Genomic DNA, 14,825 nt, shown 5'->3' with positions numbered 1-14,825 from the left:
GCCTGAGACCATGGGGTAGATCCATACCACTGCTTCCTATGTTCTGTAGAGGCCCATTCAAATGTGAGGTTACTGTAATTTGGATGAGTATCCCTTCCAAAGGTCCATATGTTAAAGGTTTGGTTCCCAGGCTGGTGCTTCAGGGAGGTAGTGGAATCTTTAAGAGGTGGGGTCTAATGGGAAGTTTTTAGGTCTTCCAGGACATGCCTTTGATGAGGATTGTGGAACTATAGCCTCTTGTCCTCTCTCTGTTTGCTTCCTGGACTGTGATGTAAGAGGTTTTCTCCGAAATGCATTTCTACCATGGTGTACTGCCCTTGCCAAGGACCCAAAGCCATGGGCCTACTCAAACTTGGATCAGAGCCTTTATAACTATGAGCCAAAATATACTCTTACTTTTTATAAGTTAATTGCCTTAGATTTTTTTATTATACTAATGAAAAATTCACTAATACAAAGGTGCTGTTATGATAATTGGACCTGCAAACTCTACTTTCCTAGTCTTTGGATTAAAATCATCTCAAGGTATCAAGTTCTCAGGGTTCCTCTTCAGCTTCTGATCTACACAGTGTCTATTGGGAAGGAGTAGCAAAAACAGCTTTCATTAGTGATAAATTTAAAGATTCTTCAGAGTTACTCTTACATTTAGCTTCCCTTGCTGAGTGTCATTTTAAACATTCATTCTTTCATTTCATGTTATATAAAAATATTCCAGAGCCAAGCCAAATCTTTGGGAGTAGATTCTTTTGTCAACTAAACACATTCTGGGCATGCCATCTCACTTTAATTTGTGATGTCACCAATGAGAACATTTCTCCCAGGAAGCAAACCCATTTGTTCTTAAGTAAGGCCTTCACCCTGTCAAGCTACTTATTGAACCAATAATTTATTGTCTTGTATGTGCCAGGAACTGTGTGGCATACTATAGAGATGATGTCATTGTTATTATTGCCATCTTTATCATCACTGAACAGCAATGAATAACAGAGTCAAGGTGTGCTGAGGGGACGGGGGGCTTCAGCCACCCCTACAGTTCTAATATCCCTCTCTCAGCCATTCAAATAAATATTTACATGAGCTATGTGAAAATTGTGGCGTGTTCACTGAGTCAGCATAATCTCAAGACACATTTCCCAATCTCTCTTGTCAGCCCTATTGGCGCCCCTATGCTACTGGACATAGAGATTTTGAGAGGTCACTGTCTGGGAATAGTGGAACAGTGAACTTGGTTTCTCTGTTCTCTCATAATACAAAATACTCCTGTAACCCCAGATGTGTGAGGGTTTCCTCCATACACTAGGCAAATAGTACTTCTAATTCAATTCAATTTTGGCACTATTTACCTGGAACTAGCATCAGATTCCACACATTGAGAGGTCGGTCCCATAAGACTACTCCTGACGTTAGATGACAATTGGAGCCCCAAGCTATTTCACCTGTTTCTGACCACATGGAATTCCCATGGCACACAGGGATAACAAGTGTGAGGGCACAGGCAAGGTGAAGGTGATGCTTCCACAAGCCAAGGAACACTGAAGATGAACAGCAAACCACTGGAAGCTGGAGGAGGGCCATGGGACAGATGCTTCCTCATAGCCCATAGGGAACCAAACTGTTAACTGCCCCCCATCCCCTGAGGCATTTTCTTTGTTTCAGCCACCAAATTTGTGGTACTTTGTTATAGCAGTCCTAGCCAATGAATATAAAGGATTTAGAAAGAAGTTGAATTTAGAGAAGTAACAGGGTTGAATGTTCAATTTCCTTTGTTGTGAATTCTAGTATTTTTGGTGTATACTTTTAGAAATAAAAGTATACACCAAAAATACTAGAATTTAAAGAAAGCTCATTTTTCCTAAAGTAGATATCTGATCACATAATGTCTTGTTACATATGACAATAGTTTCTTCTAAGGCCATATTTATTATAACAGAGGTCAGAACTTTAATCCAATATTTCCCATATGCTAGTAATAAGTACCTGGGGAGCTTGTCCCAAATGCAAATTTCTGTGCTCCACTCTTGCCTACTGAATCAGAACCTCTGAGGGCTCAAGTGTGAACATCCCTGTTTTTGTCAGGCACCTTGGGAGACTCTACTGCTCACACTTCGAGGAACACTGACACAAGCTGAAGAAATTAGGAGACGTCATGTCATGTCTACTTGGGGTCTGTTTCAGTATGTTTTGTGCTGCTGCAACAGAATACCACAGACTGGACAATTTATAAAGAAAGGAAATTTATTTCTTACAGTTATGGTGGCCAAGAAATCCAAGATCAATGGGTCTTATTTGGTGAGTATGTTTGTGTTATATCATCCCATAGTGGAAGGTGGAAGAGCAAGAGAAAGTTCACAAGGTAAAGGGAGGGAGGAAGAATGGCAGGGGACCAAACTCCTCCTGTTATCAGTAACCCTTTTCTATGGTAACTAAACCACTCCCACAATTATGGTATCAATCTATTCATGAAGACAGAGCCCTTATGGTCTAATCACCTCTTAAAAGTCTTACCTTCACACTGTTGCATTGGAGATTAAGTTTCTAACACATGACTTTTGGGGGGACACATTCAAACCATAGCAGCATAGTTCTATGGAGAATTCTGAAATCCTACTATAGAAGTAGTGATCTCCCTAGCTAACATCTAAGGGCACATTCCTAAAGTACTCATTATGTGTCTGAAGTTTAAATGATCTTATTAGAGAATTCCACAAAACCACGCCATTATAGTTTAATGAAGGAGAAAATTACTTCTAATTGGATTTATATCCCCAAGGAAAGGAAAGAGTCTAAAAGAGCCAGAAAATATTCATTCATTTGTGCAATAAATGTTCAGAACCTTCGTAGGTACAGGAAGAAAAAAAAATAGTGTTAAATGAATCCCTGCCTTCACTGAGCTTCCACTCTAAATATGAAGCCAAGGGCAGAGAATCCTGACTGTTCCTGCAGCTCACTATCTTATCCAACTGTGTTGTGTCTTAGTCTTCCTTGTGTAGAAAATGAGTATGTAGTGATATTAAAACACACATCTAAAATTTACATGAACATGTATAAAACTCCAAAGCACTTTTAAAGAGCAAAGAAAGATACAGTGATCAAGTTGTTTAAAGTCATTTTAGAGACTTAAAAAATACACTATTGTTCTGAAAAAATAATATTTACTCATTCCTTCATATATGTTCTGTCTGTGGATCCTAGCTAGAAGATTTGAAATCCTAGGTAAGATTGAAGGTTGGGTGGTGTTAATTGTTCCCTTCAGCAGGCAGCATCCAATTCAGAGATGTGTTGCTGATTTGCTTAGTGATCCTAACCTTTCTTCAAGGACTCCAGAGAGATTAAGTTTCAAGAGAAGATTTGATCACAGGTTTTCAAACACAATGGAAAGGTGTTAATAAAAGAATTAACATTCCAAACCACATTGAAAAGCAAAGAAAATAAGAATGAGAATTCTTGTTCATAAAAACTACTAAATATTAGCTTATCCTGTTATTCAATAAAGTTTAGGAGATGGTCAAGTCATATACAGAGGGCAATACAGATTATATTTTTCATTGAAAGCTAATTTAATGTGAACAGATGATGTCAAAATAGTTCTTCCAGAAAGTACATGTTAAAATCTAACACAATTATAAGTGTGTGAACTGTTTTGCCAATGTTTACATACATTTTTTTAAATATCCAAAAGTGTGTATTTCTCAAAACCCAATGCTAGATTTGAAAATAGAACTTTAGGGGGAAAACAGCAATCATCCACTACCATGCATCCACTACAAACAGGAAGAGACAAACTATATAATTTAGCAGCAAAAGCTTGTTTTTCTTCTAAGTTCCCAGTCTCATATTTCAGGGTTTTGTGTGGAGTTTTAGAAAGACTGACGAAGACACGGTTTCTAAACTCACCGCCACTTTAAGAGGATACAACATGCCTATTAATAATTGTATTATTCTTCTATTATTACTAAGAATAATGATGGGCTGGAAGCATTGGCCTCTGAGCTGAATTTATCCTGAAATGTTTTCAATTAACTCTTGGCACCGCCAGGAAAGCATCAAACCTTTCCCAGGCTGAAATATGGAAAATCTGCAGGGAGCATCTCAGCAGGAGAGGAATTTCATTAAAACGAGCACATCATAATCCAGCGACTTCTGCTCTCCCTTTAAGCCTGCCTATTGATAAGGAGTCCCAGTTGATTTTTATGGATTTGCAAAGAGAAATTATTTCATAAGATCTATTCAGAGAGGTTGCTTTGGCCCAGGTCTTTGAATTATTATCTGCTCACTGATGAAAAAATGGTCAGACATTTGGCTTAACTGTGACTGCTCAATGCTAGGCTGGGATGAAGGCCCTTGAGGAGTGGCTTCACCCTCCAGACAGCTTCTTTCTCCAGTCACCTCTGTAGGATGTGACACCAAGACCATTTTCCCAGGTCTCTGAAGTGACATACTGTATGGCCTATGTTCTCAATGACGGGCTAGGAGAGGTGGAAAGCAGCCTCTAGTGAAATGTGACAGGCAATCACAGTCTAATAAGCTTCCAGGGTGTAAACACATTTCAGAAAAACTTAATTTGCCCTCCTAGATGTTAGGGGTACATGGAAGCCACAGGGGAAAGTGCTGTGGAGAAATACAAAAGTTTATCTATAAATTTTTAAAATATATATCTCTGTCTTAAGCATCCTTTCCCAATTCAATTTCAGCACTAGATTGTTAGAAGTATGGGAAATTTTTTTAAAGCCTTAATTTCTCCATCTGTGAAATCACAATAGTAATGCTAAAGAGTCAGAAAGCACTGAATAGCCAGAGATATTACAATTTATTGTTATAGTTTTCTTTTTGGCCACATCAAAAAATAAAGCATCAAAGTCTTGAACAGTACCCCTCAAAAACAAGGAAAGTCATCAAAAACAAGGAGATTCTACAAAACTGTTAAAGACAGGATAAGCCTAAAGAGACAACAAATAGCTAAAAACTAAGGAAATCTGAAAGAAAAAAAAAACTATAGACTTTAGTTAATAACAGCAATACCCATATAGATTCATTGATCATATAAAATACACCATACAAACATGAGATGCTGCCTGGTGCAGTGGCACATGTCTGTAATCCTAGCAACTCAGGAGGCTGAGGCAGGAGGATCATAAGTTCAAAGCAAGCCTCAGCAACTTAGCAATGGCCTATATCAAAATAAAAAAATGAAAACATAACTAAAGAAAAGGGCTGGGATGTAACTCAGTGGTAAATTTCTTCTGGGTTCACTCTCAAGTACCAAAAAAAAAAAAAAAGTTTAGTAATAGCAAAAAACTGGATGAGAGGTAGAGGGTATCTCAGAACCCTTTATACTTCTATAATATCTTCCCAATTTTTCTGTAAGTCAAAAACTGTACCAAAAATTAAGTTCTTTCAAAATATAGAGTATTTACTAAATTATAAGTTGACTTTTTATGATAGTATTTCTTTCTAATAAAAGCAAAATCATGTATGGATTTTAAAACAAAAGAATAAAGGACATTTGTCTTTCATCAAATGTGTGCCACCTCCTGGTGGACAGCTCCAGACCTGCTCTGTATCCATTTTTTATGTTCAGTTACCTACAGGATGTGCAGTTCTGGCACCTGGATTTTGAAACAAAACAGAAACCTCTGAGCTCATCTTCTTTTCCTGTAACACAAACCTCTTCCCATCTTCACTATGACTGATAATTATGACAGCTAATGATACCTCAAATACTGAGCAGGTGAATCAGAAATGATCAGACTTGGAAGGAGTCTTTAATATTTCCTGGCAACCAAAGTCCTGCATTTTTCTCTTCCATTCATTTCTCTAGTCATCGCCCTAGTTAAATCTAGAGTCTTGCAATTTCCTCCATTTTTTTCTTTTTGCTAATCCACCTATCTGAAAAACCTTTTCCAAAACACCATTTCACTAAGTCACTTGTGCATTTAATAACACAGGTCTGGTCAGTTTTTTCTTCTCTAAAGCAATGGTTCTCAAACTTGCATGGAATGACCTAGAGAACTTATGAAGACCACCCCAGAGTCTGCAATACAGTGGCCTGAAGGTCATAGTTTGAGAGGGGAATCTCTTAAGTAGCAACTTCAGACATTTCTCTCTAGATCTCGATCTCTCTCTCTCTCTCTCTCTCTCTCTCTCTCTCTCTCTCTCTCTCTCTCCCCCTCTCCCTCTCCCTCTCCCTCTCCCCTTCTCTCTCTTCCTCCCTCCTCCCTCCTTTTCTCCCTCCCCCACAATTCTCCTTAATTCCACAACACATTACCCACCCCAAATATCTGCCACAGCAACATTTGTCAAACTGCTGCATCCTCCACAACAAAGACCTTTTTGTTGAAGAACCACTTGCTAAACATTTGGGCTCAGACCTTGAAATGTGAGAAACCAAATGGAATTCTCAAAGAACCTGTTCAATATGAAAATATAAATTTCTCAAGGGACAATAAAAAGAGTACTTATTCATTCCATTATGTTAAATTCTCAAACAACAGGGGAAAACATTACATTGGTCTTGGTTAGTTTATTCTCCTGGAGAGTGAGTCAAATGCCTTCATTTTGGATATTTGCTTTTGTGCCCCACAAGTGCAGACCATCCCCCTCTTCAGGAGCTCATCAAGGTGCTCAGAAATTACCAGGGAGTAAATGGGCTCTTTGTAAGCTCAGGATTTTGTCAGAAATCACATTTGCAAAGTAACATGAGACATTTCAGATAACACTATAGAACAAAACTGCATTTGACTAGGTCCTTATTATACTATTAGCAATCATTTATAACTGTGTTATAGAATGGAATAATCCAGAATATGAACAAAAACATTTTTCTCCTCCTCTCAAAATGCCTAAGCTGATTAATAAATGGTACCAAGGTTGCTGAGGCCAGACCTCACCATCATAAATGGCCTAATATAATTTGTTAAACAATCTCCAATAATGGCAATTTGATGTGAGAGTTTTCTGATCTAGTATCTCCAAAATGTGTCATTTCTGCATTTTACCTGAGAAATAGTTCTTTTCCTTTCCCTTCTTTATTTTTCCCTCTTTCCTTCCCCCTCTCCTTTTTTCTTTCTTTCTTTTCACCTCCTTCTACTCCCTCCTTCTTACCTCCTCCCTTTATTTTTTGCAAATTCAGAATTTGCACATATACTCTCAGAAAGTTCACTTTGACCCCACAGTCCACTGTCTTTTTAAAAAAAGGTCCTAATATGTTTATGTAATCTCACTTGCACAATGTCCTAAGAAAACAGCAATTCTATGATCCCATTTTATAGAATAGACCTCGCACATAAAGGTGAAGTCACCTGTTCTTGTCACACAGCAAGTCAGTGCTGAAGTTGGATTTGAACAGAATGCCTGGTCCTAGTGTCCATGTACTTCACAGTGATATTCTACAGACTAAAGTACACCAAAACACTTCTGGTTCCTAGCTCTATCCATCTGAACCCTGATTCCATCCTAATCACCTCACTGAATTTTAAAAAAATATTTATTTTTTAGTTGTTGATGGACCATTTATCTATCTATCTATCTATCTATCTATCTATTTATATGTGGTGTTGAGAATCAAACCCAGTGCCTTACACATGCTAGGCAAGCACTCTACCACTGAGCCACAGCCTCAACCCCTCACTGGATTCTTACAGTAACTCTGTAAGGCCTGCATAATGGTCTGAGAATGGCTTCTCTGAAGTATCAACTCCAGATAAGAAGACAGGCTGAGAGAAGAAAAGTGATTGACCTAATATCTCGGGTTAGATTGGTTATTAAGCTGATACTCAAACTGAGAACCTTCTTTTGGCTGGTTATTTTTCCCTATATACATATTTCCCCAATATACATATTCTAATAAATAAATAAATGTATATGTGAAATGTAATATATATATCAACAAATCAACTTTATTGAGATTCACATACAATGAACTCACCCATTTAAAGTGTACAATTCAGTAATTTTTAGCATAGATGTGCACAACCACTATTACTCTCCCATTTTAGAACATTTTTAATCGCCCCCAAAAGGAATTCATTTTCCTCTAGCTGTCATTCCCCTATCACCTCAATACTTCCTCCCTCTCCAGACCTAAGGAAACACTAATCTATATTTTTTCTCTATAAATTTGCCCATTGCAAACATTTCACATAAAGGGAATCATGCCATATATGGTCCTTTGTAACCAGCTTCTTTCACTTAGGTATGCTTTCAAAGTTCATCCATGTATCAATATTTCACTCCTGTTTATCAACAAATAATATTCCACTGTGTACACATTTTGTTCATCCAGTCATCAGTTGATGTACATTTGTGTTATTTCCATTTTTGGCAATTATGCATGATTCTGCTATGAACATTTGTGTACAAGGTTTTGCATGAACATATATTTTTATCTCTTGGGTGAGAAATGGAGTGGAAATGCTAACTTAACTTGGAAACTGTATGACTAACGTTTTTAGGAAAATGTCAACTTGTTTTCAATGCAGCCATGTCACTTAACCTCTCTACCAGTGATCTAGAATGGTTACTTTTTCATCCTCACTATAACTTGGTATTTCTACCATTTTAATTGTAATCATCCAACTTATTATGAAGTAGTATCTCATTGTGGCTCTGATTTAATTTCCCCAGTGACTAGTGATCTTGAACACTGTGATGGATGTTCACTGTGAATCCTTGACTTTGTTACCCTTTAAAAATTCTTTTGGCACTCTGGATTCCTAGTATTTCCACAGAATTTTTAAATCAACTCAATTTTGACACACACATACACAAGTCAGTTGGTATTTAGATAGGGATGTCATTGAATTAGTAAATTAATTTGAGATGTGTTCCTAACTTAATATAGAAGTTCTTCTGATTCATGAACATGGGTTATGTCTTCCTATTCTTAGATCTTTAATTCATTTTAGTTGCTATTCTAATTGAGTTGTTTTCTTTTCTCTTATTTCCTTCCTTCCTCCTCCTCCTTCTCCTTCATTTGTGTGTACTGGGGATTGGACCCAGGGCCTTGCAAGTTATACAACTCAGCTACTGAATTACTTCTTTTTCTTTTTTTTTTTTTTTTTTGATACCAGGGATTGTGGGGGTACTTAACCACTGAGCCACACCCCAGCCCTTTTGTGTGTTTTATTTAGAGACAAAGTCTCACTTTTGCTGAGGTTGGCTTAGAACTTGTGATCCTTCTGCCTCAGCCTCCTGAGCCACTGGGATTACAGGTGTGCTCCATTGCCTGGCTATTTTCTTAATTTTATTTCTGAAACATTCATTGCTACTGAAGAGATATACAATTAGTTTCTTTGCATTAATCTCAATTTTGGGAACCTCAGTGAACTTGTTTATTGCTTCTAATACTCTTATTGTGAATTCTTTAGGATATTCTACACTTCAGGTATGTCAGTTATCAATGGGAATAGTTTTACTACTTCATTTTCAATCTGGATGGCTTTCACTTATTTTTCTTACCTAAATACCTTCATTATAATCTCCAAAACAATGTTGACTTGAAGTGGCAAGAACAGATATTCTTGTCCTGTTCCTGATCTTAGGGGAGAACATTCAGAATATAAAACTTAAGAAGAATGCAAGCTCTCAGTTTTTCAGAGTTGGCTTCAATTGAGTTGAGAGAATTCTCTTCTATTCCTAGTTCATTGAGTGCTTTTATCATGAAAAGCTGATGGATTTTGTCAAATCATTTTACTACACATTTTTAATGTGATTTCTGTTCTTTGTTAAATCCATATAGTTGGTTTTCAGATGTTAAAGGATCTTTCATTTCTGGGATAAATCTTACTCAGACGTGAATTTCTCAAAAATTTATCTTTTCTTTTTTTTCATCAAATTTGAAGTTTTGCCTATTATTTCTTCAGCTATTCTATCTTCCTTATTCTAACTTTCCTTCTGGTACTCCTATTGTGCATATGTCAGTATGTTTGATGGTGTGTTAGGAGTTTATGAGACTCTGTTAATTTTTACCAATTCTTTTTATTCTTTGTGTTCATTAAACTGAATAATCTCAATTCAAGTTCCCCAATCTTCCTTCTTCCAGTTTATATTTTATGTCACTCCTTCTATTATATTTTCCATTTCTATTCCTATATTTTTCAAAATAAGAATTTGTATTTGGTTCTTATAAAAATAATTCTTATCCCTTTTTAAAAAATATTCTTTATTTTGTTGGTCAGTGTTTTCTGATATTTCTTTAACTTTAAACATAGTCTCCTTTAATTCTTTGATTACATTTATAATAGCTGATCTGAAGCTTTTGTTTAGTAAGTCAAATTGTGGGAGGCCATCCTTGCACGTGATTGAGTTTCCTCCCCAGCTGGGAGTGAAGCGCTCAGACACTTTATGTGTTAGAGCTTTCCCCACCCTGGGTTCCAGGGCTTGTCCGTGTGGAGGTGTGTCTCACCACTGCCCTAGAAGATCCAGTCATCTCACCTGACCTTGGAATACTGCCCCTTGACCTTCATTGGATGGAATTTTCCCCAGAACTTTTTGTTCCCCAATAAAAGCCCTCTCCCTGGCAGGCTCGCGCTCTCTCGATAGCCTCTTCAGTAAACCTCACTACTTCCCTGGGCTTGAGGCTGGGGGTTCCGGAGACGTCCTGGAGCTGGTTTAAAGGTAACTGGAGTCTGTGTCTTTAATTTAAACTCCCTTAGGATTTTCCCACGGGACCCAACAGTTCATACCATCTGCGCTGGCCGCTGACTAAATCAAATGTCTGGGTCTTTCAAATACTCTATTTTCCATCCCCCACCCCAGTATGGAATCATATTTTCCTATTTTTGCATGTCTTATAACTTTCTGTGGAAATGTGAACATTTTATTTAATGCGGCAATTCTAAGATTATTCCATCTATAAAATTATTATTATTATTATTATTATTATTATTATTATTATTATTCCCATCCCACAGTTTGTTTTTTCTTGTTTTGTTATTATTGTCACTGATTGCTTATTTACTTTCTTGGATGAATCCTATAAAATCTATATTTCCTATAGTGTGCAGTCACCAAAGTCTCTCTGTTAGCATAATGGTCAACCAAAGATTGATATCAGGGAGTCTTTCATCCTTTGCCAAGTAGGTCTGAGTGTATGTTTGGGCACACACTCAGTGCTCCAACATTTTGCAACTTCACCTTGGTTTTCACTTCCTGTTTGTTCAGAGCTTGGAGGTCAGCCAGAGATGAGAATATGGGGGTCCTCTCAGGGCTTTCCCTGTTCTGAACACGGCCCTGCACATTTACATAATCTTCTAAATCGCCAGAAATATGTCAGAGTTTTTTCAAAGCCCCCCCCCCCCTCATTCTAAAGATCTTCCTTTTAGGTTTTGGCAAAGTCTCTTGTTTTTTCTGATACAGTAGCCTCAGGCAGCTGTGTCAAATAATTACCCCTTTTCTGTTTTCAATGAATGCCCTGGGGCTAAGATTTTTTTCCAGTGGATTAAGATCCAGGTCAAATGATAACATAGCCTTGCAAAAGTGGCTTTTCCAAGAAGCTACAAGACAGATCAGCCATGACAATGCACTAGGGTTTGGACTCCCAACCTGGCCTTCTCTCTCAAGAGCTGATGCTAGCTTTCAAGGCTACTGTGGAGTTGGAATGGAGAGGGATGTGAGTAGAGTGCGTTGAAAAAGCCACAAACCCTGTTGTTCTTAAAATGTTCAGCAGTTGTTCTTTTTTTTCCTAAACATATACTCTTTAGATTGTTGAAGCTTCTAGTTAAGTTCTTGAGTCATGAAAATTTTGATTTGGACTATTTTTTTAAACTGTTTTTGTTTTTTATTGCTCTTATGGAAAAGTGCATTTAAAAAGGTCTTCACTCCACTATGCTGGAAGTCCCACCATCCATTAAACTTCCAAAATCTGATTTTTCACATTTAAAATGGAATTGAATGAGCTAGAGTCAAATATCTGAAATAACCAATGGTTTCCTGGCATTTGGCATTCTCCTTATTCTGGTAATCTTCATAAAGGGTTACCCAGGAGAGCCAGTTTATTCATGCTGTCCTTTTTCACCAAGATTGGAAGTAACTGCACGGGTAACTTCTTTGGTTGGCTTATTGCTAATCATAGATGTTCATACTAAACCCTTGAAACCACAGCATTGTTTTGAAGCTACTTGGATATTCATTAAGTAGTTTTGAAAGTTAGACATCCCTACTTTTCTTCAGTTGAAAGAAGTTAAGTGATAGGACTGAATAAATTTAGGTAACAGGATAAAGAATGAATTCAATGAACTAAAAACTAAGTGATAGAGTCGTGCTTTTTCTGGGCTGTGTGTTTTGCTTTAGGTACTTTTTATAGATGGAATAATGCTCGTTGCTTCCCCCCGCCCCAAAAGCATCCGTATCTTATGTCCCAGAACCTGCGACTTACCTGGCAAAAAGGAATTTGTAAATGATGTGATTAAGTTAAAATATTGAGTTGAGGAAGATTATCTTGAATTATTCAGGGGGGTTCAATGTAAAAGAAAAGGTTTTTGTAAATGAAAGAGGGAAGTAGGGGAGTCCGAGAAGGAGTGTGGAAGAAGTTGGGGTAATAAAACTGCTGGCTTTAAGAATGAAAGGGAACCACAAGCCAAGGAATGCCTGCAGTCTCTAGATGCTGCAAAAGACAATGAAATAAATAATAATTATCCTCTATACCTGTTATGAAGAAGCTTGCTTTGGGCCCTATGAGATTCACTTTGCATTTCTGACCTCCAGAACTGAAAGATGAAATGTTTGTATCATTTCAAGCCATAAATTTATGGTAATTTGTTAGAGCAGTAATAGAAAACTAAGTCAGTATCTTAATGTATTTTCTTGAAGGGAATTCTAAATGTATTTGCTATATAAATAGATATATTTTTATATCCTGGTGATAGAATTACTGTAGGAGGAAGCAAATAAGGAAAGGGAAAAGTGGCTTATAAGTGCAGATAAGAGGAAAGCATGTTGTGCAGTTTCAATTACCTCTTTGTAGGAAGCATCATGCTTTTGATGATCTCTTTATATTCAAGATGAAAACAAAACTGAGTGTGAATTTAAAGTCTAACACTTAAAAATATATGGAGAAGTACTTGTTTTACATTGTGGGGATTTCTTACATTTTTAGAAGAATCCTGTTTAGTGACCACTGCACTTGATTTGCTAACTCTGAGAGGCATAGCTAATTTGGGCCACTACTTTCTGTTTTGTTAGGTGTCATATCCCCCACTGCCATGTTTCTAGCCACCAGCAGAATTTATGCAAGACGTTGAACCAGACTTGCCCCCAATATCTTTTCTGTCCAAATGCTGAATGGATTTTGCCTAATGGCAAAAGCAGAATTTCCCAGAGTTCCTGGTGATCATGGAAGTGGTAGACTGAAGAATGGGAAATAATGTTCAACTATTCCTGGATCATCTCATAGACAACAGAAAATTATTGGTAAGATAACTGCAAATTATCAGTGAGACAAGTAATGGTCCCGCAAGGTAGGAAGATTAATTCCTTTCTAAAGAAAATAGTTTGCAACCCTTAAGAATATAGACCTTAAAGAGCACAGATGTGGTCATTCTCAAACTTCTACCTATCATCTATCAATGCAGCACACATTTGCTTTTTTATTTTCCTTTTTTCTCTCTCTGATGACCATTTGGAGTACTTGTCCATACTGATAGAACATAATCAAGGGGAAGAATCTGGTAGTATATATTGGGGGTGAGATAAGGAAGAGGAAAGGAAGATAACATGGAATGACTTTTGCAGAAGACCGTATTATTTAAAAGCAGATGGACTTTTTTATCTTCCAAGTGAAGAATTATAAAAGCATCCTTCTATTACACAAGTAACTTGATACTTAACCTCACATTCATTCTTTCTTTATTTTCCCCTGGCCATCCTTCATTTCTTTGCAAACAGATCTCCAGTGAAACACACATATAAATACATGGTCACCCCACATTTATATCTCTGCCAATTCTTCCCTCACATGTAAACTTTAGGAAGTTCCACTCTAAATAGTTTTCAAATCCAGGCTGCCACTTTGATTTCATCAAATCGAGCCTTTGTTGAGATCAAACCTTTGAAATGAGAAAAGATTTTTAATCCATTTACACCAGATGGGGTCCAACTCTTGCAGTCTTGAGAGCCATAGGATTAGGATTTCTCAAACCCTTTCCATCATCCTATCTCTCACATACCCAGCATATTTTACAGCTACCTTAATCAAATTATATCAGCACTAGCATTTAACAAAATCAGGATAAGAATGTTTTTTATAAGCCAGTCCTGCTATAACTTTTGGTCTACTTTAGTAACAAAAATGCAACCTTTCTTAGAAGGATGAGCAATAATAATGAAAACAGGACTTATTGAAAATAGATTTTAGGTTAACTAAGCCTTTCAGTCTGGAGTAATAAAAATAGAAGACAGATTATGATAGATTTTTTTTTGTAATAAGTTTAAAATATGTATGTGGAGGATAAATGAATGGAAATGACAAGTATCTAAATTTACTATTTTCATTGTCATCAAACATTTTCATGATATAACCTTTGATTTTACTTTCTTTTAAATGGCAAGAATTATCATACTTGTCACAGCTGCCATTTCCTCTGCAAAATTATTTTCCTTTTCTTTTAATGGCACTTACAAGAAAACAGAGATTGTATGTTATGTATTAAATTCACATTATAACATTATGTAATTTTTTAAATTGTGTGCTTTGCACACAAAACAGGATTATCTATTCTTAGGAACAAAACTCATGGGCATGAGGAGTCTGGGAATAGTAATGGGTGGATGGCATTGCATTAATTCAGAATCTATGTGGCAAGCACGTATGCCTCTAGGGCTTGCTCTAT

Source organism: Spermophilus citellus (assembly GCF_964194105.1).
Source record: "Spermophilus citellus genome assembly, chromosome: 2".
NCBI lineage: Eukaryota > Metazoa > Chordata > Mammalia > Rodentia > Sciuridae > Spermophilus > Spermophilus citellus.
This window is presented reverse-complemented; position numbering follows the sequence as displayed.